This window comes from Globicephala melas, chromosome X (genome assembly GCF_963455315.2).
Source record: "Globicephala melas chromosome X, mGloMel1.2, whole genome shotgun sequence".
Classification (NCBI taxonomy): domain Eukaryota; kingdom Metazoa; phylum Chordata; class Mammalia; order Artiodactyla; family Delphinidae; genus Globicephala; species Globicephala melas.
The window spans coordinates 42,766,353-42,788,435 of NC_083335.1; the positions used below are offsets into that span (position 1 = coordinate 42,766,353).

Genomic DNA, 22,083 nt, shown 5'->3' on the forward strand with positions numbered 1-22,083 from the left:
TGTGGCACGCCCTTGAACTTCTTCAAGGTTCATCCCCTATACTCTGGCATACATATGTCTTGCTAAGGTATTTATTTATTTGCTATTTCCTATTCACTGTGTTTGCTTAGCATAATATCATCAATATAATGGACCAGTATTATGTTCTCTGGGATATCAAGATGATCAAGCATCCTCTGGTCTATGACAGTGAGCAGAAGAGTTGACATAGCCCTAGGGCAACAGTAAAGGTATACAGCTAATCTATTGTCCTTGCCCTGTAAATGTAATCTGTTTCTGATTTTGCTTGTTGACTGAAATGAAAAAGTATACATTTTCCAGGTCAATAACTGCATACCAATAGAGATGGCTCATATGGAACCTCAGCTGCAATTGGTATCACTTGATTAAATTTGTGATAATTTACTCTAATTTTCCACAAATCATCTGACTTACAGTAGCCAAGCAGGTAAGTCAAATGGGAATTTGGTAGAAAGTGCCTTTGTAGCATCTCTCAATTTTTGATATAGGTTATCTCTGCAGTTCCCCCAGGGAAACGATATTCCTTTAGGTTTAACTATCATGGTAGGGGTAAGGGTTGTTCCAGGGGCTTCCACTTGGATTTTCCTCCCATAATAGTTCTCACTCCATAGGTCAGAGGATCAATTTGGGAATTCTGTCAGTTAATATCTATTCTCATTATATATTCTGAGTCTTGGGAAATAACCATAGGATGCGTCCTTAGTAAGACATGTTCAAGCCAAGACTCCATCTATCACCTAAACTCCATAGGTTCCCTATTATCAGAGGATAATAGTGGTTATTCCAGTTGTTTAGGGATCAGCATACCTTCGGAGCCAGTATCTAATAATCCCCAGAAGGTCTGAGTATTTCCTTTCCCTGAGTGCAGTTACCCTAATAAATTGCCACAAAACCTTTGGGGGAAGATTCATGATACATATCTGTGGCTGCATTGCAGGATCCCTCCTCCGTCAGGGGGCTCTGTGCCTGTGAACTGGCTTACGACTGGAAACTGGGTAAAATGCCATGAATTTTCTTTATGATGACCAAAGGAAGTTAGGTTTCTGCCCAGAAGACCTATAATCTTTCCTACTATGTATGTAAAGCAGCACTTTAGTAGGCTAACCGTATATTTCATTTTCAGGGACTCTATGAAAAATTAGCCATTGCCACAGATCTTTGTGGGTCAAAACATGGGTCAAAACACTGAGATTACCATTCTGTCCTTGTGTGTTATTGTGGTAAATGTTCTTATTTTGTGGTTAGGCTGCCACCTGACCTTTATCACTTTGGGATCCCATTAGGTCCCATCTGAGATCAGGGAACCCAATTCCATCATGGAATCTCTCATCATCATCTTGGGCCTTTGGAGTATGGCCATTACTTAGCTTGTTAAGGATGCAGGTGCTCCCCTTACCCAATGCATATTTTTATAATTTTTTTGGGAGACAATCACAGGTGTACAGAAAATGTATAGAAAAGTGGCAAATACAAGTAACTTTTCCTGGAACCTTTAGAGGGTTAGTTGCCAAATTATTGCCCTTCCACCTCAAAATACTAAAGTATGAATTTCTCCAGATACTTAAGTGTGTATTTCTGATAAACAAGGACGTTCTCCTATATAACCACACAACAAACATCAGTATCAGGAGATTAACACTGATACATTATTACCATCTAATCCTCAGACCCCATTCAAGTTGTGCCAATTGTCCTTCAGTGCAAAGGGATTCAGGAATTGTGCATTGCATTAAATTGTAATGTACCTTTAGTTTCCTTTAGTCTGAAATGATTCTTCAGTCTTTCCTTAACTTTTATGATCTTGAAACTTTTGAAGATTACAGTTATTTTGTAGACTGTCCCTCAATTTGGATTATTCTGACATTTCCTCATAACTAGGTTCATGTTATGTATCTCTTGTGGCTTTATAATGTGTCAACTGGTTAGGGTGAGCTGCATTTTCCAGAACCCCTTTTCTGTATGTTTCTTGCTAAGGTGCACCACGAAAGACATTCTCATGGGAAATTTGGAGAGTAGAAGTGAAACAACAGCCATTTTGTAGTTTACACACATTATTGCTTATCTGTTGGCTTAGCGCGTTGGTGTGGGGCACCAGCTGGGCCCACAACTGCCCCACCTTCCCCTAGATCTCCCTTCAGCTTTTCTGGGTCAGGGGTAGGTTTAGCTTCACGATGAAGGGCCCAGCTTCTGTGGGATACACATACCACTAAAGGCAGAGACAACAAGAACTGCCTGCTAATGCTTGTGGGTTCCAACTTGTCTTTGCTTTCCCCCTGCCTTCCATCTATCTTACCTTTCCAACTGCCTGACCTGTGGATTGCAAGCTCCAGCATTAGACACAAAGACAATAGCCTTGCATACACTTCTTAACTAGGTCCCACAATTGTATAAGGTCAAATTTCTGTGACAGATTCCTTGTGGTTCTGTTTCTCTCGTTGAACCCTGACTGATAGAGCATCTTTAGTAGGAATATCACAGAAGTGATGCTGCATTCTTCTTATCATGTCCTACTGGGTGGTGAATAATTTCTGTTTGTCCCATTACTAATGATGTTCATTTTGATCACTTGATTAAGGTGGTATCTTCCAGGCTTCTCGATTGTAAAGTTACTCTTTTTGTCTTTTGTAACTGGTAAGTATTTTGTGAGGAGATACTTAGAAACTACATAAATAACCCATTCTTCAAGCACTGCCTTCCTTCCTTAGTTTCTGGCACAAAAAGGGGTTCCAGGCTCATCGTATCATTTCCTGGTCTAGCCCTTGTAATAAGCTAATTCTCCAAGGAGCTCTGATTTCTTTTAGCAGAAAATGGTATTTAGAAAACAAGATCTGGGGCTTCCCTGGTAGCACAGTGGTTAAGAATCCGCCTGCCAATGCAGGGGACACAGGTTCGAGCCCTGGTCTGGGAAGATCCCACATGCCGCAGAGCAACTAAGCCCGTGAGTCACAACTACTGAGCCTGCGCTCTAGAGCCCACGAGCCACAACTACTGAGCCCGCGTGCCACAACTACTAAAGCCCACATGCCTAGAGCCTGTGCTTTGCAACAAGAGAAGCCACCGCAATGAGAAGCCCGCACACCACAATGAAGAGTAGCCCCGCTCGCCGCAACTAGAGAAAGCCCGCACGCAGCAACAAAGACCCAATGCAGCCAAAAATTAATAAATAAAAAAAAATAATTTTTTTTAAAATAGAAAACAAGATCTGGAGTACAGGTCTTTTGCCTCCTTAGGTAGGTTTAATCCTAGGTATTTTATTCGTTTTGATGTAGTGGTAAATGGGATTGTTTCTTTTTTTTTTTCAAAAAGAATTTTTTAATTTGAAAAATTATTTGCTATACAAACTAGATAGTGGATCAATACCTCTAAAATATAAAGCACTTATAAATTCATAAGAAAACAATATCTAAGTAGAATATTAGCCATTTATAAATGTAGAAATACAAATAGTCAAAATGCAAATGAAAGTACATTTGAAAACAAAAACTATTATTCCTTGCCTGTACATTGGTAAAGAAAGGAAGATTAATAATTCCCAATATTAGTGAAGGCTTAGAGAAAGCAGCACTGCAGGGGAGTGGAAAGCAGTTTGATGGGATATATTTTTTTAATTTTAATTTTATTGGAGTATAGTTGATTTACAATGTTGTGTTAGTTTCAGATGTACAGCAAAGTGATTCAGTTATAATATGCATATATTCATTCTTTTTTAGACTCTTTTCTCGTATAGGTTATCACAGAATATTGAGTAGAGTTCCCTGTGCTATACAGTACACCTTTGTTGGTTATCTATCTTATATATAGTAGTGTGTGTATGTTCATCCCTGTTTCTTTAATTTCTCTTTCTGATCTTTCGTTGCTAGTGTATAGAAATGCAACAGATTCTGTTATTTGTTTTGTATCCTGAAACTTTACTGAATTCATTGATGAGCTCTAGTAGTTTTCTGGTAGCATCTTTAAGACTTTCTATGTGTAGTATCATGTCATCTGCAAACAGTGACAGTTTTACTTCTTCTTTTCCAATTTGGATTCCTTTTGTTTCTTTTTCTTCTCTGATTGCTGTGGCTAGGACTTCCAAAACTATGTTGAATAAAAGTGGAGAGAGTGGGCATCCTTGTCTTGTTCCTGATCTTAGAGGAAGTGCTTTCAGCTTTTCACAGTTGAGTATGATGTTAGCTGTAGGTTTGTCATATATGGCCTTTGTTATCTTGAGGTATGTTCCCTATATGCCCACTTTCTGGAGAGTTTTGATCATAAATGGGCATTGAATTTTGTCAAAAGATTTTTCTGCATCTATTGAGATGATCATGTGCTTTTTATTCTTCAATATGTTGATGTGGTGTATCACACTGTTTGATTTGTGGATATTGAAAAATCCTTGCATCGCTGGGATAAATCCCACTTGATCATGGTGTATGATCCTTTTAATTGTTGGATTTGGTTTGCTAAAACTATAAGATACTGATGAAAGAAATCGAAGATGACACAAACAGATGGAAAGATATACCACGTTCTTGGACTGGAAGAATCAGTATTGTCAAAATGACTGTACTGCCCAAGGCAACCTACAGACTCAATGCAATACCTATCAAATTACCAATGGCATTTTTCACAGAACTAGAACAAAAATCTTAAAATTTGCATGGAGACACGAAAGACTTCAAATAGCCAAAGCAACCATGAGAAAGAAAAATGGATCTGGAGGAATCAGGCTCTCTGACTTCAGACTATACTACAAAGCTACAGTCATTAAAACAGTATGGTACTGGCACAAAAACAGAAATGTAGATCAATGGAACAGGATAGAAAGCCCAGAAATAAACCACACACCTATGGTCAATTAATCTATGACAAAGGAAGCAAGACTATACAATGGAGGAAAGACAGTCTCTTCAATAAATGGTTCTGTGTAAACTGGATAGCTACATATAAAAAATGAAATTAGGACATTCTTTAACACCATACACAAAAATAAACTCAAAATAGATTAAAGACCTAAATGCAAGACTGGATACTATAAAACTCTTAGAGGAAAACATAGGCAGAACACTCTTTTACATAAATCGCAGCAAAAGCTTTTTCAATCTGTCTGCTAGAGTAATGGAAATAAAAACAAAACTAAACAACTGGGACATAATTAAGCTCAAAAGCTTTTGCAAAGCAAAGAAAACCATAAACAAAACAAAAAAGGCAACCCACAGAATGGGAGAAGATATTTGTAAACAATGCAGCTGACAAGTATTTAATCTCCAGAATTTACAAACAGCTCATGTGCCTCAATATCAAAAAAGCAAACAACCCAATCGAAAAATGGGCATAAGACCTAAATAGACATTTCTCCAAAGAAGACATACAGATGGCCAAGAGGCACATGAAAAGATGCTCAACATCGCTAATCATTAGAGAAATGCAAATCGAAACTGCAATGAGATACCACCTCACACCAGTCAGAATGGTCATCATCAAAAAGTCTACAAACAATAAATGCTGGAGAGGGTGTGGAAAAAAGGGAACCCTCCTACACTGTTGGTGGGAATGTAAATTGGTAGAGCCACTATGGAGAACAGTATGGATGTTCCTTAAGAATCTAAAAATAGGGTTTCCCTGGTGGCGCAATGGTTGAGAGTCTGCCTGGGGAGGCAGGGGACGCGGGTTCGTGCCCCGGTCCGGGAGGATCCCACATGCCTTGGAGCTGCTGGGCCCGTGAGCCATGGCCGCTGAGCCTGCGCGTCTGGAGCCTGTGCTCTGTGACGGGAGAGGCCACAGCAGTGAGAGGCCCGCGTACCGCAAAAAAAAAAAAAAATCTAAAAATAGAACTTCCATATGACCCAGCAATCCCACTCCTAGTCATATATCTGGAGAAAAACATGGTTTGAAAGAGTACATGCACCCCAATGTTTATTGCAGCGCTATTTACCATAGCCAAGGCATAGAAGCAACCTAAATGTCCATCGACAGGTATATGATAAAGAAGATGTGGTTCATATTTACAATGGAATATTGCTCAGCCACTAAAAAGAATGAAATAATGCCATTTGCAGCAACATGGATGGACCTGGAGAGTATAATACTAAGTGAAATAAGTCAGACAGAGAAAGACAAATATCATATGATATTGCTTATATGCAGAATCTAAACAAAAATGATACAAATGAACTTACTTTTTTTATGTTGGGGGTAGGAGTTTATTAATTTATTATTTATTTTTGCTGTGTTGGGTTTTTGTTTCTGTGCGAGGGCTTTCTCTAGTTGTGGCAAGCAGGGGCCACTCTTCATCGCGGTGCGTGGGCCTCTCACTATCGCGGCCTCTCTTGTTGCGGAGCACAGGCTCCAGACGTGCAGGCTCAGTAGTTGTGGCTCACGGGCCCAGTTGCTCCGCGGCATGTGGGATCCTCCCAGACCAGGGCTCAAACCCGTGTTCCCTGCATTAGCAGGCAGACTCTCAACCACTGCGCCACCAGGGAAGCCCATTGAACTTATTTTTAAAACAGAAACAGACTCACAGACTTAGAGAACAAACTTATGGTTACCGGGGAAAAGGGTCGGGGGAGGGATAGACTGGGAATTTGGGATTGATATGTACACACTGCTATATTTAAAATAAATAACCAACAAGGACCTACTGTGTAGCACAGGGAACTTTGCTCAATACTCTGTAGTAACCTAAATGGGAAAAGAATTGGAAAAGAATAGATACATGTATATATTTAACTGAGTCACTTTGCTATACACCTGAAACTAACCCAACATTGTTAATCAACTATAATATAAAATAAAAATTTTTTAAAAAGCCAAAAAAGAATAGAAAACAAGATCTGGGTACTATGTATGATCATTGCTACTGATGTGTCATTGCTTCTAGGTCCTCTCAGCAGACAGAGTTAGGAAATATATGTAGAAGTGCACGTATGTGTATGCATGTGTATACTTATCTCTCTAGCTGTCTATCTAAATGTGTATAAACACACTTACACACATTTACATCCATATTTATTTTGTATTGAAAACCACGACTTCTCATTGATACCTCCAATTCCAGTCCAATACCACAAGGTTCATTATAGTTTTTTTTCCCTTATCAAATTGGTAACTCTCTTCTCTGACAATGCAAAAACCTGGCCTCAGTTATCCATAATAATTTGATTAGGCCTCTTGTATGTAATTAATCTGCATTTCCTCCACTACCACTTATCCTTTGGAGATGCCTTCCTAATCCCACTTCGGCTTCAACACCTGATATCAGGCCATCCCTCTGCATGGATGCTCTCCTCATCCTTCTTGGCTGCTGACACCCCATACCAGGCTATCTTTTTGTGGGGATACCCATTCCATCCCATTAAGTCTCTGATGTTGCACACTGCCCATCCCACTCCTATTCCACTGTGTGGATGTTCTGTTAACTCCACATGGGTTTTAACATTCCATGCAAGGTCATTCCTCTGCCTTCATCACCCTGCCTTGCTCAGGCTCTGACCGTTCAGTGCCAGGCTGCCCCTCTTCCCACATGGATGCTTTTTTTACACTGCTTGGGTTCTGACAGCCCACATCAGGCAGCCTCTTTCTGGAGACCTCGTCTTCACTCTGTTTGGGCTCAAACACCCCTCTCTAGGCTGCTTCCTCACCTGTATGGAAACCATCCTCCTCCAACGTGGACACTTACATCCTGCAGCGGGAAGTCTCTTCCCTTCATGGACATGCTTTTCACTCTTCTTGGATCTGACACCCCATGCTAGGCCTTACCCCTGCATGTATGCCTTCTTCGTCCTGCTCAGGCTCTGACACCTTGCTTTATTTAGCCTGCCACTTTACTTCATGGATACACTCTTCCCCTTGCTCAGGATCTGACGTCCTGTATGGGGCTCCCTGCCATTATGGACACCTTTCTTACTCCACTTGGGCTCTGATATTGCATGCCAAATTGCATCTCTGTGTGAATGCCTTCCTCACTGCTCAGCTCTGACTTTACATGCTGACTTGTGCTCCAGTGTGGACACCCTTCTCAGCCCACTTAGGCTGAGACATCCCATGCCAGGCCACCTCTCCCCACTGATGCCTTTCTCATTCCACTTGGGCCCTGACACCCAGTCATCAGGTCACCCTCTCTGCGAGGGGCTCTGATTCCCCATGCCACGCAGCTCTCCTCACTCCGTGTGCATGCTTTCCTCACTGTCCTTGGACTCTGATGATAGTCCATGCCAGAACACCTCTCCTTGGGGGTGTCCTTCTCACCCTGCCCTAGCTATAACTCCCTATGTTGCACTGCCCTCTAGAATGAACAGTCTCCTAACCCTATTTGGGTACAAGAACCCCATGCCAGGCCATCCCTCTGCATGAACTCCCTCCTTTCTTCAATTCAGCTTTGACATTCCATGCCAGACTGCCTCCACGTGTGATGCCCTCCATACCAGCATAGGTGCCCTCCATACCCTGCTTGGGCTTCATAACCCTATGCCATGCCTTCTGTCAACTGAAAAAATGCACAGCCTAAAAGTTGAGAATTATGTTTTATTTAGCGGACTTTCTGAGGACTCAAGCCTGGGACGAAGAAGTAAGGGAAGAGGCAGGATACATAGGGGTTTTGCAACAAAGACCAGGTAGTCAGAACATCAAAAGGTTACTGTTAATTAAAGAAAACCAGACATCTCTAGTTAATGAATTTAGTGCTGTTTTGTGTATAGGAAAATGCAAGAGTCTGGGCTCAGTGAAATCATTCCTTTGATATGTACCTCAGCAATCTGGGGCCAGAATCCTCTTCTTTCCCATCCTCACTCCCATCAGGGCCCACCGTTGAGGGTGGCTCCAGTGGCTGAGGGCTTAATGGCCACAGCATCCTTTGTTTGCTGATATGGCAGGCAACATTTTTTATTCACATTTCTTTACCCCACTTAGGCTCTAATACCTTGCCCTCTAGATGCCTGCTTTTCTCCGCCCCCCACCTAATGGCTTTTAGACTGAATTATTCAGGAATGGGAGGGAAGAGAAAGGGCATCAATACATATTTTAATGCCTTGGTGAAGGGCGTGTCCTCTCTGTCCTCGAGGAGGTGTGGTTAGGGGTAGCTAAGCAGTTTGCAAGTAAATCTATTCTGTTATATCCATTACCCAGAACCTCTGTACTCCTTCTTCTATAGGATGTCAGAGAAGTTCAGGCATTTTGACTTCAATGACTGCAGGCTGTCACTGAGTCCAGGCTTTGATTGGCCAATTTAATAGACCATTACAACTCAGCTCAGTGCTTCAGCCAACACTTTAAATTTTCAATTCTGGGTGAGTACATCAGTGAATTCAACCCTATCACATCTTACACTTCTTCTCCCTTGGTCAACACCCTTAGAACTCACTTCCATACATGCTTCCTATGCTCCTGTCAGTATAGACTGCTGAGGTCTTATGAGTCTCTTGGGGAATAGGCTCTCTCTTGGATCAAGCCTTGTACTGAGGTAGGAGATAGATGGGCCTCTGGCCTGGACAGCTGGTCTTTGTCAAGTGGAGTAAAATTGAAGCTTTGTTTCCCCCCAGACACTCCAAGGACAAAGCTAGTGGCAGAAGCTGAGCTCTGCTGAAGAGATAAGATAACCACTCTTGAGGTCAAGGAAAACTCCCCTGACTGCACATGTGCAGGAAGGCTCCTTGGGGTTCAAAAAGAGAGGGAGTGCCACCGCATAATAAGTGTGGACATGCACCCACAGGCCTCTGGGGTGGGATCCATCTTAGCAAAAATTGAGCACGCATGTTGGGGAGGGTCCTGGGACCAGTCAGGTGTGAAAAAAGAAACAAGATAATTGGCCAAATGTAAACAAAGACCCGGAAGGACTGTCCTAGGTAAGTGATTTAAACCACCTCTTCACTGCACTCCTCCTCATTAGGGGGGGTACCCATACCCTTTCTTTCTGGGTGTGTATTTCTGCCTTGTCTCTGTCTTAAATAAACAAACTGCTTCTCTGTGTGCTCTCCCATATGTTGTGCTGCATCTCTAATAATAAACTTTGTACCTGTTTTTACAGTTTTTGCCTACTTGAAACAGTTTTGCTTTCAAACAGGGGAAAGAGCCAGGGCCACTTTGCTTCTAGCCTCTAGCCCCTGGTGGTCTAGTGGCTAGGATTCCTGGTTTTCATCCAGGCTACCCAGGTTCAATTCCTGTGCAGGAAACTAAGATCTCTCTTCAGAACCGCTCACTGCTGTCTCTCTGAGATCAGTACTGCTCCAATTTGTGCTGTGTTGGCAATCTAACACCTTATGGACTTGGAGCTGACGAGAATGTGGATCCAGAGGAGGTCAAACACTAGCTTGTCAGGCAACTTCCCCAAGGGCATTTGTTGAAAGGACTGTATGCAGAGGAGGCCTTGTTCCCTGGGGGGAGGGGGTGTTGGGAGGGAGATGAGGGAGTGTTGGCTTAGTTTCTCAGCAAGTGGGGACTCTAAGAACTATACATATTTGATGTTAATCAATTATCTTTTTCTCACTTCCCTTTCCTTGCTTCCTTGATGAAGGGTACGGGTGGTGACAACTCTTATAATTTAGGTTCCAGATAAGAATATAACTGAATACCACCTCATGATGCTATGGTGACTTATAGATTTTGTGTCTCCTCTGTGTTGGAAATGATAGTTCTTCTTTTGCATAAAGGACAGGAGTGGCTTCTGAGTGACAAAAGGGGTAGGCCATGCTGATTATTCTTTGCCCCCTACCCCCATCCAATTTCTATTCTTCATAGTCCTGCTCTGTTTTCTAGGTTTACCCCTGTGGACTGTATATTCTTGGCTCCTTTGCCTGCTGGCTTGTAGTTGGGTTTGGTAGAGGGGTAGAAATGGTAAGAGATCAGTTAGTGGGAAGAAAGGGAGGTCAGAGTATTTCTCCCCAACTCCCTTCCTGTGCTGGCACTGCACTTCTGGCAGTAGCTTCATCCCTGCACAGCTGGAGTACCTACTGGGCTCCTCCTCCTCCATGGGTCCAGCACTCACTGGGCTCTGGCAACGCTATTACTTCCTTTGACCCTCCCACTCATACTTCACTATTCCTTGTTTCTTCCTGTAACCCTGACCACTCACTGTAAACAGTCTTTTCACAGTCTATTCATCTGAACCATCTGGAGTGAATTATTTTCCTTCCAAGGCCCTGCTGATAGTCTGTTCATACATTCATCCTTCACCTTATCTCCATGATTTTAAAGAATAATAATGCTGGTAGTGGAAAACTCCCCACTTGGGTGTTTTTCTGTACATTTTCTGGGCTGTTCTCCAGTGCTTGGAGATAGAGCACCAGGGAAATAAAAATGTATCATCTAGGAAGGTTACCTTTTTAAACAAGACATTTAAAAACATCTACGCAAGTAATACATGGTCATGATGGAAAATTTAGGAAACCACAAAGAGAAAAGAAAAATCTCCAGTAATCCCACTCCAGAGAAATAACCACTATTAACATTTTGATGAATATCCTTTTAAACTAAGTTGTACACTTCTTTTTAAAAAATCCACAATTCCTGAAGCAGTGCCAGCTTGAATTTTTGGGCTTTTGGAATTTTCACAACTGCCCCATCTGTAGTAGGGTGTATAAAGCAGGAGCAATTGAAGAAAAGAGAAGCACGGTGGAGGAGGAAGCAGTCCTGGGGTGGTTTCATAGTTCAACCCCTTTCTGGACTGTCGTATTTGATGCACTGGATGGACCCCACCCACACTAAGTCCTGCTGTGCTGGGCTGGGCTTGTGTGCTCTCTGGGAGGGGCTGCCTTCTCCAGTCTCACATTTAGAGGAATCTAAGCCAGAAGCATGGGTAAATAAGCCACAGTTGCACAGCTGGCTGCTCTGCACAAAGCTCCTTTGCCATACATGGAACCCTCTGGAGCCTAAGGCAGCCTAGAGAGAAGTTAAGAACCAATTAATTCTCCAGCGGCCCTGAAAAGGTTAATCCCAAACTGACTGCAGAACACAAATGTGTTCCCACAGGGCAGAATCTAATCTTATTGTGGGTAATAACTACAGTCTTCGGAACTGGAGCTTATTTTCTAGATGCCAAGGTCATTTTGTTTTCCCTCAGAATCCGAAGAGCCAAAAATTCCTGCCATTTGATTCCTATGTCTCCTCAAAAGAAATGACACTATTATGTATGTATGGAACATCTTGTTCTCATCCCCTGTATTTGCTTTTCCACTGCCCAGTGTTATGCTGACCCCAAATAATCAACCCCTTTGTCATCAAGTTTATAAATTAGGCTGCTAAAATAGACCCCAGAGTGGCGGAATCTGCCCAGGCAGAGATGTATACAGAGTTGAGGCTACTCTGAGCTAGCTGATTGGTGCTGATGCACGGTTTTTTTTTTCCCCTGGGTATGTCCCATTTGATTATTTGTCTCACTGCTTCAGAGCAACAGAAGCATCAACTTTCTACCAGTTTCCTCCTCTGACAGCAGTAGCAATGGAAGGATGGCATTTTGACATCATCCTTGCTTGTTCTTTCTTTCCTGTTCTATTCTTCAAGGCCCAAGTTTCACTCTAAAAAGCTCCTGCTGTGATTTTTTTGAGACCTGAAGAAAGAGATACCGTGCAAAAAATTTGACACAGGCCAATCATAGGACTTAGAGCAGAGAGGGAACGAATCTTCTTATTTAAAAAAGACCGCTTTTCACTTTAACTGCACTAATCATGTATCTTTCTTTTGGAAATCTTGTTGCAACTTTTCAGTTCATGTGGGGGTGAGATGTAAGTTTACTAAACTTCAAATAGAACGGTATCTGGGAAGGGTGGACTCTCAGAAAACTTGTTTGTTTACTCAAAATGGGTGCCAGGACTCAACAAATTTGCTGAAGCTTCCTAGTTACTGCCTGCACATGTAATTGCAGTTTATTTTCATCAGGTTTCATTCTCACGTATCTTTGGCTACACATTAAAAACAGCCCCAAGATTATCAAGCAGGAGTGTAAGAAGAACCACAAAGAGTATTTTAAGAGAAAGAAGCAGGGATTAAACCCAGGTGAAGAGTTGTACAGTCCTTCCTTGTAAGTATGAAGAGAGAAATTTTGAATTGCACTATCAGAAAGGAATGGCAGCAGCAAGGTAGGTGGAGATGTGACCTCCAAATCCTTGAAGATGAAGCTTGTGATACTAGAGTAGATATAAGCAGAGTGGGGGAGAGGCTAGTAATGCAGGTTGTGGTGTGAAATGTTTAGACTATATGCTACCACATCACCAAAAGCTGTCCTTTGCATTGAGGCATGTTGATGCTTGAGTAATTGAGGCATTATAAGGCAGGCACAATCTTATTACAATGACCACCATTCCTATGAAGCATTATATATGATGCTAGAACAGTCTTCAATGGTGTTGTTATCAGCAACAGAAAAATTGTGCGATCCATGCTTTCCTCTGATTCTTGCTCATGCAATAGTCACTTCCTTTGGAAGGATTAGTTTCATGATGGTATAGCAGGTTACACAAAAAGAACTCCTGTGATCGTCGTCTAGCATATTGAGATTGTTTCCCACTCTACAGAATGGTGGAGGGGGAATATTGATGAGGACCCCAAAGGGATAGAAAGGGCAGCTGTAGTTTTGCAAAGAGGGAAAAGCAGACTGAATCCTAGGGAATTTTGGCTAGGGAGTGGGTCTGGGCCTGAGAAAGGACCCTAAAGTTGCATATTAGAAAAGCCTGTATGTGGGGTATATCACATTTATCATATCCTATTGTTATCATAATCAAACTTTATCATTTTGCAGGTGAGAAATCAAGGAATAGTGAGGTAAAATGCCAGTCAATTTTTTTGAGTACACGTGATTAATTGAATGGGTTTATATCTTTTGATTCACAGCCTAGGCCTGATCCTATTGGACTACAGTGCCCCAATGGAAATGTACCAAAGGAAGATGGGCCCTACTCAAGTGTGAAGAATCAAACAAAGGGTTAACTGGACTTAGAGTGGTTGCCAAACTACTTTTTCTTTTTTAAGTTTGACAGAAGCAAACAAAACATTGAAAGAGTTAGAATATATCTTCTGCCTTGAGAACTTGATTTTTATGTGCCTTTACACTGAATCATCCTAGCATGGTGTAACAGAAAGGCATTGGATTTAAGTGCTTATTTCTTCATTTATCATTAATGTGTTACTTAGCTTCTCTGAGCCACAGTTTCCTCACCTGTAAAGTGGAGATAGTAACAGTGCCTAATTTATAGTGCTGTTGTGAAGATTTTAAAAGAGATAATGTATGTGAAGTACTTTGGCATATAGAAATAGCTCAGTACTTTACATAGTGTTTGGCATATGGAAATAGCTCAACAAATGTTCATTACTCTTTCCTTTTCCACTTGTACAGGAGTTTGTCTAGTGCACTTAGCTTGAGTAAAAAAATAGCTCTAAAGAGCTCTCTGAATCTAGTTAAAGCCCTTTGGGCCATTTGTAGAATGGCTCATTTCTCTGTAAGTATTTTCCCAAATATGGGTTTTAGCACACATTCAAATATGGTTTTGCTCATCCAGGAAAACCCAAGACCACAAGAACTTTATCTTTATGACTTGTTTTTCCTCCTCATTATTATCTTAGACCTCAGAAGACAGGACTGGATTTCACAGGCAGCTAATTCAGCACAAGAGAAACAAGGCTAGAAAAGTCCACCAGAGCTGCGGGGCTTTGCTTGCCCTCGGCGTGGGGGTCGGGGTGGGGGTTTCTTAGCCTCCATACTATTGATGTTTTCGTCTGGATACTTCTTTGTTGGAGGAGCACGCTGTACTGTGTACTACAGGATGTTTAGAAGCATCCCTGGCCTCTACCCACTAGATGCCAGTAGCACACTATCCCTTCTCCGAGTTGTGCCAACCACAAGTATCCCCAGACATTGCCAAATGTCCCCTGGGGAGGGGGACAACTTTGTTCCCAGTTGAGAGCCCTAGGAGGAACAATCTGTTAGCTATGTAGCACACAAACATCCAGTAGGATAAGCTAATGAATTCTTAAGGAATGATTAGAAATTTAAAGGGCAAGGATGAGTAAGGAGGAGTTCAGCCAGAGGAACAGTCTGGATTTTGAAAGAGAACCTGTGTTATATGTCAGGTCTTATTGATACAGAGATTAATAAGACATAGATCCTGCTCTTGAGGAGCTCACATTTTAATGGGAAGGGCCACCACTTGAACAGTGAGAATACCATGGAGTGACTGCTATGTCAGAAATATATAGAAGGTGCTGTGGGACAGGGGGAACACAGAGCATGGGTACCCATCTTAGTGGGGTGCAGAAAAGGCTTTCCAGAAGACATCACATGTGAGCTGTAGAATGAGTAAGGATTAGCATGGCAAAGATAAAGGAGGATGGAAGAGACATAAGAGAATTTGGGGTTTCGAGGGAAGTGCAAATCATTTAGGTTGGCTGAGAGAGGAGCGCTCAAAAACAAGGAGTGGTGGAAGAGATGGCTTGTAAGATAGATAGGAAGCAGATCATAAAAGTCCCTCTAAGCCACATGAAAGACTCAACTCTGAGAACTATCCAGAGGTATTGAGTTTCTCTATTCTGTTTGGATTTAGGAAAGATTACTTTAGCTGCAGTGTGGAAGATAGATTGGAAGTAGGGTGACCAGTCAGGAGGCTATTATTGTAGTCCAGGTGAGAGATGATTATGACTTGAGCTAGGGTAGTGGCAGTGGGAGGGAATTCAAGATCTGTTTATGTGATGAGAACAATAGGATCTGGGACTGGTTAGATATGGGGACAGTTTCTGGCTTCTGCTACTTGTGCTATTCACTAGGATGGAAAACACTGGGGACAGAAGAGGTTTGGAAGGAAGGTGAAGTTTAAGTTTGGAGAAGTTGAATTTGAAGTAGTTGTGATCATTGAGGTAGGGATATCTGGTAGACATTAAATATATGAGTCTGAAGATCAGGAAAAAAATTAGGGTAGAGATACAAGATTGAGAGTCATCGGGGGAATTTAAGCTATGGGAATGGATGAGATAGCCCAAGGAGAATGTGTATACTGAAAAGGGCTAAGGGCTAAGGATATTCCTATGGCCTGGTTCTTCACTTCATTTGTATCACATCTTCTGAGAAGCTCTCCTTGACTAACATATGTAAAATATCACCCCATCACTCTCTATTCATTTACCCTGCGTTTATTTGGTAACACATTACTATCCCGTACTATGTTAGGTATATAACCCATTGGCTTTTTGGCTACTCTCAGATATTTACAATAGCTTAATCAACAGGCATTAAAAAGTTCAACCGTTCAAAATTAAAAATTCTATCTCACATTGAATATAAAGCTTCTCTTTCAGCCTTCAACTTCCAGTGCAGCTTGACTAGAGATCCCACAGATCTTCAATGAAAAAAAGTGACTTGGTCTGTTCTTTCACTCTCCTGGATCCACTTCCTCCCCCACTTGCTCTGCAGCTTCTGGCTCCTCCAGTGTTGAGGTAGGTAGGAAGAGAGAGTCTTAAAGGGACAGTGAGGCTTAACTGACTGGGGCTGGTGTAATCTGGCTACAATGCCCTTTGTAATGCCCCAATACTGCCTTTTCCTTTTTGTTGTTTTTAACATCTTTATGGGAGTATAATTGCTTTACAATGGTGTGTTAGTTTCTGCTTTATAACAAAGTGAATCAGTTATACATATACATATGTTCCCATATCTCTTCCCTCCTGCGTCTCCCTCCCTCCCACCCTCCCTATCCCACCCCTCTAGGCAGTCACAAACCACCTAAATGATCTCCCTGTGCTACGCAGCTGCTTCCCACTAGCTATCCACTTTACGCTTGGCAGTGTATATATATGTCCAGGCCACTCTCTCACTTCGTCATAGCCTACCCCTCCCCGTCCCCATATCCTCAAGTCCATGCTCTAGTAGGTCTGTGTCTTTATTCCCGTCTTACCCCTAGGTTCTTCATGACCTTTTTTTTCCCCTTAGATTCCATATATGTGTGTTAGCATACGGTATTTGTTTTTCTCTTTCTGACTTACTTCGTTCTATATGACAGACTCTAGGTCCATCCACCTCACCACAAAAAACTCAATTTCGTTTCTTTATATGGCTGAGAAATATTCCATTGTATATATGTGCCACATCTTCTTTATCCATTCATCTGTTGATGGACACTTAGGTTGCTTCCATGTCCTGGCTATTGTAAATAGAGCTGCAATGAACATTTTGGTACATGACTCTTTTTGAATTATGGTTTTCTCAGGGTATATGCCCAGTAGTGGGATTGCTGGGTCATATGGTAGTTCTATTTGTAGTTTTTTAAGGAACCTCCCTACTGTTCTCCATAGTGGCTGTATCAATTTACATTCCCACCAGCAGTGCAAGAGTGTTCCCTTTTCTCCACACCCTCTCCAGCATTTATTGCTTCTAGATTTTTTGATGATGGCCATTCTGACTGGTGTGAGATGATATCTCATTGTAGTTTTGATTTGCATTTCTCTAATGATTAATGATGTTGAGCATGCTTTCATGTGTTTGTTGGCAATCTGTATATCTTCTTTGGAGAAATGTCTATTTAGGTCTTCCACCCATTTTTGAATTGGGTTGTTTGTTTTTTTGTTATTGAGCTGCCTGAGCTGCTTGTAAATTTTGGAGGTTAATCCTTTGTCAGTTGCTTCACTTGCAAATATTTTCTCCCATTCTGAGGGTTGTCTTTGGTCTTGTTTATGATTTCCTTCGCTGTGCAAAAGCTTTTAAGTTTCATTAGGTCCAATTTGTTTATTTTTGTTTTTATTTCCATTTCTCTAGGAGGTGGGTCAAAAAGGATCTTGCTGTGATTTATGTCATAGAGTGTTCTGCCTATGTTTTCCTCTAAGAGTTTTATAGTGTCTGGCCTTACACTTAGGTCTTTAATCCATTTTGAGTTTATTTTTGTGTATGGTGTTAGGGTGTGTTCTAATTTCATACTTTTACATGTAGCTGTCCAGTTTTCCCATCATCACTTACTGAAGAGGCTGTCTTTTCTCCACTGTATATTCTTGCCTCCTTTATCAAAGGTAAGGTGACCATATGTGCTGGGTTTATCTCTGGGCTTTCTATCCTGTTCCATTGATCTATATTTCTCTTTTTGTGCCAGTACCATACTGTCTTGATTACTGTAGCTTTGTAGTATAGTCTGAAGTCAGTGAGCCTGATTCCTCCAGCTCCGTTTTTCATTCTCAAGATGGCCTTGGCTATTCAGGGTCTTTTGTGTTTCCATACACATTGTGAAATTTTTTGTTCTAGTTATGTGAAAAATGCCAGTGGTAGTTTGATAGGGATTGCATTGAATCTGTAGATTGCTTTGGGTAGTAGAGTCATTTTCACAATGTTGATTCTTCCAATCCAAGAACATGGTATATCTCTCCATCTATTTGTATCATCTTTAATTTCTGTCATCAGTGTCTTATAATTTTCTGCATACAGGTCTTTTGTCTCCTTAGGTGGGTTTATTCCTAAATATTTTATTCTTTTTGTTGCAATGGTAAATGGGACTGTTTTCTTAATTTCACTTTCAGATTTTTCATCATTAGTGTATTAGAATACCAGAGATTTCTGTACATTAATTTTGTATCCTGCTACTTTACCAAATTCATTGATTAGTTCTAGTAGTTTTCTGGTAGCATCTTTAGGATTCTCTATGTATAGTATCATGTCATCTGCGAACAGTGACAGCTTTACTTCTTCTTTTCTGATTTGGATTCCTTTTATTTCTTTTTCTTCTCTGATTGCTGTGGCTAGAACTTCCAAAACTATGTTGAATAAGAGTGGTGAGAGCGGGCAACCTTGTCTTATTCCTGATCTTAGTGGAAATGGTTTCAGTTTTTCACCATTGAGGGCAATGTTGGCTGTGGGTTTGACATGTATGGCCTTTATTATGTTGAGGAAAGTTCCCTCTATGCCTACTTTCTGCAGGGTTTTTATCATAAATCGGTGTTGAATTTCGTCGAAAGCTTTCTCTGCATCTAGTGAGATGATCATATGGTTTTTCTCCTTTAGTTTGTTAATATGGTGTATCACGTTGATTGATTTGCATATGTTGAAGAATCCTTGCATTCTTGGAATAAACCCCACTTGATCATGGTGTATGAGCCTTTTAATGTGCTGTTGGATTCTGTTTGCTAGTATTTTGTTGAGGATTTTTGCATCTATGTTCATCAGTGATATTGGCCTGTAGTTTTCTTTCTTTGTGACGTCCTTGTCTGGTTTTTGTGTCAGGTGATGGTGGCCTCGTAGAATGAGTTTGGGAGTGTTCCTCCCTCTGCTATATTTTGGAAGAGTTTGAGAAGAGTAGGTGTTAGCTCTTCTCTAAATGTTTGATAGAATTCGCCTGTGAAGCCATCTGGTCCTGGGCTTTTGTTTGTTGGAAGATTTTTAATCACAGTTTCAATTTCAGTGATTGTGATTGGTCTGTTCATATTTTCTATTTATTCCTGGCTCAGTCTCGGCAGGTTGTGCATTTCTAAGAATTTGTCCATTTCTTCCAGGTTGTCTGTTTTATTGGCATAGATTTGCTTGTAGTAATCTCTCATGATCTTTTGTATTCTGCAGTGTCAGTTGTTACTTCTCGTTTTTCATTTCTAATTCTATTGATTTGAGTCTTCTCCCTTTTTTTCTTGATGAGTCTGGCTAATGGTTTATCAATTTTGTTTATCTTCTCAAAGAACCAGCTTTTAGTTTTATTGATCTTTGCTATTGTTTCCTTCATTTCTTTTTCATTTATTTCTGATCTGATCTTTATGATTTCTTTCCTTCTGCTGACTTTGCGGTGTTTTGATTCTTCTTACTCTAACTGCTTTAGGTGCAAGGTTAGGTTGTTTATTTGAGATGTTTCCTGTTTCTTAAGGTAGGATTGTATTGCTATAAACTTCCCTCTTAGAACTGCTTTTGCTGCATCCCATAGGTTTTGGGTCGTCGTGTCTCCATTGTCATTTGTTTCTAGGTGTTTTTTGATTTCCTCTTCGATTTCTTCAGTGATCACTTCGTTTTTAAGTAGTGCATTGTTTAGCCTCCATGTGTTTGTATTTTTTACAGATCTTTTCCTGTAATTGATATCTAGTCTCATAGCGTTGTGGTCAGAAAAGATACTGGATACGATTTCAATTTTCTTAAATATACCAAGGCTATATTTGTGACCCAAGATATGATCTATCCTGGAGAATGTTCCATGAGCACTTGAGAATACAGTGTATTCTGTTGTTTTTGGATGGAATGTCCTATAAATATCAGTTAAGTCCATCTTGTTTAATGTATCATTTAAAGCTTGTGTTTCCTTATTTATTTTCATTTTGAATGATCTTCCCATTGGTGAAAGTGGGGTGTTAAAGTCCCCTACTATGATTGTGTTACTGTCGATTTCCCCTTTTATGGCTGTTAGTACTTGCCTTATGTTTTGAGGTGCTCCTATGTTGGGTGCATAAATATTTACAACTGTTATATCTTCTTCTTGGATCGATCCCTTGATCATTATGTAGTGTCCTTCTTTGTGTCTTGGAATAGTCTTTACTTTAAAGTCTATTTTGTCTGATATGAGAATTGCTACTCCAGCTTTCCTCTGATTTCCATTTGCATGGAATATCTTTTTCCATCCCCTCACTTTCAGTCTGTATGTGTCTCTAGGTCTGAAGTGGGTCTCTTGTAGACAGCATATATACAGGTCTTGTTTTTGTATCCGTTCAGCCAGTCTGTGTGTTTTGGTGGGAGCATTTAATCCATTTACATAAGGTAATTATCGACGTGTATGTTCCTATTCCCATTTTCTTAATTGTTTTGGGTTTGTTATTGTCGATCTTTTCCTCCTCTCGTGTTTCTTGCCTAGAGAAGTTCCTTTAGCATTTGTTGTAAACCTGGTTTGGTGGTACTGAACTCTCTCAGCTTTTGCTTGTCTGTAAAGGTTTTAATTTCTCCATCATATCTGAATGGGATCCTTGCTGGGTAGAGTAATCTTGGTTGTAGGTTTTTCTCCTTCATCACTTTAAATATGTCCTGCCAGTCCCTTCTGGCTTGTAGAGTTTCTGCTGAAAGATCAGCTGTTAACTTTATGGGGATTCCCTTGTGTGTTATTTGTTGTTTTTCCCTTGCCACTTTTAATATGTTTTCTTTGTATTTAATTTTTGATAGTTTGATTAATAGGTGTCTTGGCTTGTTTCTCCTTGGATTTATCCTGTATGGGACTCTCTGTGCTTCCTGGACTTGATTAACTATTTCCTTTCCCATATTAGGGAAGTTTTCAACTATAATCTCTTCAAATATTTTCTCAGTCCCTTTCTTTTTCTCTTCTTCTTCTGGGACCTCTATAATTCGAATGTTGGTGTGTTTAATGTTGTCCCAGAGGTCTCTGAGACTGTCCTCAGTTCTTTTCATTCCTTTTTCTTTATTCTGCTCTACAGTAGTTATTTCCACTATTTTATCTTCCACGTCACTTATCCATTCTTCTGCCTCAGTTATTCTGCTATTGATCCCTTCTAGAGTATTTTTTATTTCATTTATTGTGTTGTTCATCGTTGCTTGTCTGCTCTTTAGTTCTTCTAGGTCCTTGTTAAATGTTTCTTGCATTTTCTGTATTCTATTTCCAAGATTTTGGATATCTTTACTATCATTATTCTGAATTCTTTTTCAGGTAGACTGCCTGTTTCCTCTTCATTTGTTAGGTCTGGTGGGTTTTTACCTTGCTCCTTCATCTGCTGTGTGTTTTTCTCTTTTTTCATTTTGCTTATCTTACTGTGTTTGGGGTCTCCTTTTTGCTGGCTGCAGGTTCGTAGTTCCCGTTGTTTTTGTTGTCTGTCCCCAGTGTCTAAGGTTGGTTCAGTGGGTTGTGTAGGTTTCCTGGTGGAGGGTACTAGTGCCTATGTTCTGGTGGATGAGGCTGGATCTTGTCTTTCTGGTGGGCAGTTCCACGTCTAGTGGTGTGTTTTGGGGTGTCTGTGGCCTTATTATGATTTTAGGCAGCCTCTCTGCTAATGGGTGGGGTTGTGTTCCTGTCTTGCTAGTTGTTTGGCATAGGGTGTGCAGCACTCTAGCTTGCTGGTTGTTGAGTGAAGCTGGGTGTTGGTGTTGAGATCGAGATCTCTGGCAGATTTTCGCCGTTTCACAATACGTGGAGCTGGGAGGTGTCTTGTGGACCAGTGTCC

At 41.0% G+C, this 22,083-nt stretch overlaps 1 protein-coding gene across 11 annotated transcripts in view; it reads left to right on the top strand.

Annotated features, from left to right (window-relative positions):
- Nucleotides 1-22,083, top strand: part of SYTL4 (synaptotagmin like 4) — a 161,847-nt gene that overhangs the window by 61,752 nt on the left and 78,012 nt on the right. Inside the window, exon 1 of one of the 11 annotated variants that reach the window (XM_060292506.2) lies at nt 16,292-16,410. The exons of the other annotated variants lie outside the window; for them this stretch is intronic. The gene's annotated coding sequence lies outside the window, so the exon portion shown is untranslated. Of the gene's footprint in view, nt 1-16,291; nt 16,411-22,083 lie in introns of those variants that run through there. 11 annotated transcript variants of the gene reach the window in all.